The sequence below is a fragment of the Pezoporus flaviventris genome, unplaced genomic scaffold (genome assembly GCF_033815535.1).
Source record: "Pezoporus flaviventris isolate CSIRO_AGI_PZ_B2104156 unplaced genomic scaffold, CSIRO_AGI_Pfla_v1 ptg000002l, whole genome shotgun sequence".
Lineage (NCBI taxonomy): Eukaryota > Metazoa > Chordata > Aves > Psittaciformes > Psittacidae > Pezoporus > Pezoporus flaviventris.
In genome coordinates, this window is record NW_026892550.1 from 4,256,036 (window position 1) to 4,260,930 (window position 4,895).

General features: G+C 43.9%; 1 long non-coding RNA gene across 1 annotated transcript; it reads left to right on the forward strand.

The window, feature by feature from the left end:
- Positions 1–395: 395 nt before the first annotated feature.
- On the forward strand, positions 396–2,724 carry LOC133275039 (uncharacterized). Its single transcript, XR_009745376.1, has 3 exons — positions 396–523; positions 638–696; positions 2,659–2,724. It is a non-coding gene; the product is annotated as an uncharacterized LOC133275039 (long non-coding RNA).
- The last annotated feature ends 2,171 nt before the right edge of the window (positions 2,725–4,895 follow it).

The following is a 4,895-nucleotide window of genomic DNA, read 5'->3' on the forward strand; positions in this document are numbered from 1 at the left end:
TGGGTACAGAGCTGTCATATGGCCGAGTGGGAATGTGCTGAGGGTGACTTTCTGAGGTAATGGGTTGCACCAGAGCCTCCCCTTCCAGGGCAGGGGTTAAGAATTGATTCAGATAAGAGTGGGTGCAAGTAATACTCTATTATAAGACCTTTCAGGTGTTACTTGTGAACAGCCTCTATTTCCAAATTGATTTTTTCCCCACTTATATTCTGACTCAGAGCAACCTCTTGTTCTAAACAGGCTGCACATCTACCCTGAGTGATGTTTCCCACATCCGGGGCAGCTCCCCTCTGACAGAGCCAGCAGAAGGCATTGCCAGGAGGCTGTAATTAAGGCTGTTACCAGAGTTATTTGCTCTGTTCCCAGCAGGCTCTGAAATGGTGATCAGGAAGAAACTAGAAATACCTGCTGGGCCTAATGAGGTAGGCTTGGAGTGATAGGGGTGTCCCATTCCCATCTTTTCAGAGGGAAGTAAGAGAGCGTGGTGTTAGGTAGCAGAGGGCATGGACTCAGTGAACGTGTAGTAAGTTGGTTTTTAAGCTGTATATGTGATGGTAATATTAATGTTTAGTGGAGTGTTTTTCATCAAGGGGTTTTATTCTCTTTTTTATTTTGCCCATGCTGCTGTTCACCTCAGTTCAACAGAAAAGGAAGACTGTGCAACCAAGGACAACATAAGATTAGCTCTACTTTGTAGTAAGGCAAGATTTGGCCCAAACAAATTGCTGCTGGAAGAACAACAGTGAGCTGAGGAGCTGGTAGTTCCTGAATTTTTGGGAATTAAAAATCCCTCAGTCATTAAGAAGTTTTCATTTAAGCCTCTTCCCAGGCTTTTCACTTTCAAAATGTTGTCTTCTTCTATTGTCACAAGGATGCTGGGGAGGGACTCTTCATCAGAGACTGTAGTGATGGAACAAGGGGTAATGGGTTTAAACTAAAACAGGAGGAGTTCAGATTGGATATAAGGAAGAAGTTCTTCACTGTGAGGGTGGTGAGGCACTGGAATGGGTTGCCCAAAGAAGTGGTGAATGCTCCATCCCTGGCAGTGTTCAAGGCCAGGTTGGACAGAGCCTTGGGCGACGTGGTTTAGTGTGAGGTGTCCCTGCCCATTGCAAGAGGTTGGAACTGGATGATCTTAAGGTCCTTTCTAACTCTAACCGTTGTATGATTCTTTGCTATTTAGCTCCGGGAGAAAAGGGGACATTTGTGTTGTGCTTTTGGTTGCCTACTCTGAATCCGTTCCTGGAACTGTGACCAAATGAGGTCTTGATGGTTACTGCATTTAGCTAGGTATTTTAGAACTCCTTAGAGCTCTGTCTATGGCCTGATCCTGCTTGTTGTGAAACTGATGGCAGACCTCCTGCCTTTCTGAGGGGACATAGTTAGGGTGCATTGGCAGCAGCAAGGAAAGCTGTCTTGTGAGTTTGTGGAGGGGATGCATGCTGAAGATGTCCTGATCTTGGTTGCTGTTACTTGTGGGGGTCAGGACAGTTGTTTCTCTTTTGTGTCTTTTCCATGTCACTTTTTGTCTCTAAGACAGTAAATGGCACACAGCAGGAACTTGCAGTGGTTTTCCATGGTCTTTCAAGTGTTTTCATTCCCAACAGCACATGCTATACCATAATGATAAGCCTTGGATTGGGTCATGGGAAGAGGTTGCTGAGGTAAACATATGGGTAGTGTGTGTGATGCTCTGAGTGGTGTTTGGGTTTCTGCTGCCTGATCATCTGCATTCAATACCCTGGGCAGGAGAGGGGGAACAGGGTCTGAGTTGCATGCTCGGTGCACTTGTGTTGCCCTTAAAGGTGCCTGTGTCTTAGCAGAGACTTCATTTTTGGTATTTTGCCAATGAGATCACAGGTGGCAGCTTAGTAAAATCATTTAAACGTCTGTAACCTGCTATGTCAGAACCTGAATACAAATTATTGCCCAGATTCCACTAATTGATGCTTAATAGAAAGAAAAATAACACAGGAGAAAAACCCTCCTAGAAACAATCAATAAATTAAAGATGCTTGGGGATATAAATTCAGCAGTGAAATGAGATACTAATGAAGATGGGAGTTTAATGGTGAGTAGTCTCATTACATTGTTTTAAAAACTCCATTTGATGTAGATTTTGTACTGGTAAAAGGAAGACAGCCCCGTGACAAACACCCATGAGAACAAAAGTTGTTCTGGTATATGAACACAACTACTACTGTCTATTGCTAAGAAGCTTTACTTCCCCATTTCTGCAAGTTGTTGCAAGATCTGGGGGGGAAACGTGGAGCGGTTAATTAAAAAGCAACTAATGACTGTTCCACAGGGTCAGTTTGCTTCTCGGAGCCTAAAATGTGCAGGATATTAACACATGTATCATTTTTTTGACACTGGAGGACAATTGCAGAGCCCGGCATTGCTGCTATTGGTTTTAAAGTAGAACTTAATTAACTAGAGATGGGCTGAGCAGGTTTGGCTGGAAATGGGCAATGGGTTTCCAAAGAGCTGAGCTGCTCACATATTGCCAGACTACAAATTAAGGACACTGCTCCCCAACTCATCTCAGCCTGCTGAGAAGCAGGGTGCTGTTACCACCCAGCTCCCACCTCTAGCCCCATGGCTGGGTGTCATCCCTATCTCCAAACCCTTAAACATGTTTCACTTAATGTGTTCTAGGCATCTGCCTCAGGGTGAGATGAATTATGCCCCTGAAATTCCCATTTCTCACTGTAGTAGGGATAATAACTCAGACAAATCCAGCATTTGCAGTCAGGTAAGATACCCTGGAATGAGCAGGTTTGCACTTGATGGCTGCAGCCCACTTGTGCTTTGGCTGGACCAACAAAGCTCTTGGGTAGAAAAAATACCACAAGTCCATTTCTGCACATGCTCCACCCCCACTGTGGCTTGGAAGAGGTGATTTGTTAATGCCCCTGCTATGCCTTGACACTGGTGAGGCATTTTCCTTATGTCAGGGTGGAATTTGGTGAACGCAATCATTTTCCTTTATCTTGCAGTTACGTTTAAACTGCATCTCTGCTGGTACATGCTCTGTTTTGATTAATATTAAACTTCCAGATCATCTTTTTGAATTGGGGCAATTTCTTACGACAAATAGAGCGGAGAGCCAGATTTCTGAGTGATTAGTAGCAGGCTGAGAGCGCTGGATGCTTGGGGAGCTTAACGATTCATGGCCAGATTCATTCACCATGGTTAGAGTGGTGGGCATGTCACAGCTGCGATTCCTCTGGCAAAACCTCAGCCTGAAATGATTTTAAATCAGGGATTCAGTTTTCCATCCCCCTTCCTTCCAGGTTGGCTGCCTTGCTGAAAGGGGGGGAGGAGAGACATCCTCCCATCCCAGGATATGTGGGAACACATTTGGCTATGAGGACCCGATGGGCTGTAAGTCTGTTCTTCCATTTTCTCTAAATTCCTGGGCACAGACAGAAAAACTCCCATTGGCTCCAGTGTTTTGATCCCAGGGGATGCCTATCCGGGTGCTGTGCAGGGTAGGGGCAGATCTGGATGCAGCATGGTTGTATTTTGTTCTGGCTTGTTTGTTTTTTTTGTGAGGAAGATGCTAAATGGGAGATGGGAAAGAATGACTAAAAGAGATCAATTATAGATGCCACATGACCTGATGTAATATGAGGAGAAAGAGGAAGCTTTCGCTGATTTTTTTAGCTGTAATCTAATGGTTTGGCACTAGTGGAAGTTCTGGCTTAAGGGTTTTGGAAGCACAGCAATGGCATGTTTCTGACTTCCTCCCAAATACACCTGACATTGGTATAATGCCAATGAGCTGCTGTCAAGCACAATATAGTGCTGTTCCTGGACTAGTCATGCTACCAGAATGCCGCATGGAAAATAGTGTTTATAGCCAAATGAACACTAAACCCTTTTTTTGTCTTATTTGGAGGCACAAATGGGTTACAAGCAGTATGTATGTGCAAAAGGTGGATTTTCCCATGCAGAGCCCATGTAGCTGTGGTGTGTGCTGGCTGAGCAGTGGAGAGTCAAATGCAGATAGGTGATATCCTTGACTGTGCAGGAGGGCAGCAGCAGTGCTTATGGGACATGAACGTCATGTTTTAGGACCAAGAAAATATATACTTTGAAAACCAGATTTTGCATCCGTGTTGACACTTTTGGCCCTCAAACTCATTTTTCATAACTAAGATACAAATTTACCTTCTGCATTGAATAAGGTCAGGAATTCAGCTGGGATTTGGACCTGGGCTGTTATAGAGCGATGAGTACTCAGTACCTTCAAAAGAGTTAAAAACATGAAGGGCCCATCACATCTTTGAGAAAGTTGTTGTTGCTGATTCTGTGAAGTTCTGAGCACTTGTTCAATAGGAATTCAGCATTTTGAGTGTTTCTGAAGACTGGGCCCAAGGCCTGGGTACTCTATTATCAAAGATCAGAAATTACTTTAAGATGTTGAACATTGGCGGTGCATTATATCTTGCTGTAGAAAAGGTCATCCCTGTTATTTGTAGAGGGAGGGTTGCCTTTGCTTCATGGCTGGCTGACTTCTTGGGCTACATGGTATAATTTATAACTACTTATTGTTTGCAGACACTGGGCTGAGGATATTTTGTGTGTGAAATTTAAAATGCAGCCTGTTGTAGTTGGATATGTGGAACAGAATTCTTTTGTCCAGAAGGAGACAGAGACAGCTGGTCTTGCCACCCTTGGCTTCCTCTTCAGTTAAAGGGGAGGAAAATAGGGATTTCTAGGGCATGAATTATCATAAAATAACTGTTTAGAATATTTCAGATGCACCTATCCACAAAAGTAGAGAGACATAGATACTGGCAATACAGAGAGATTGTCACTATCTCACATGGTGGCATTTATGTTGTAGATGTTGGAGGTAGGCTGTGTTAACTCCTCTTTCCTGGTGT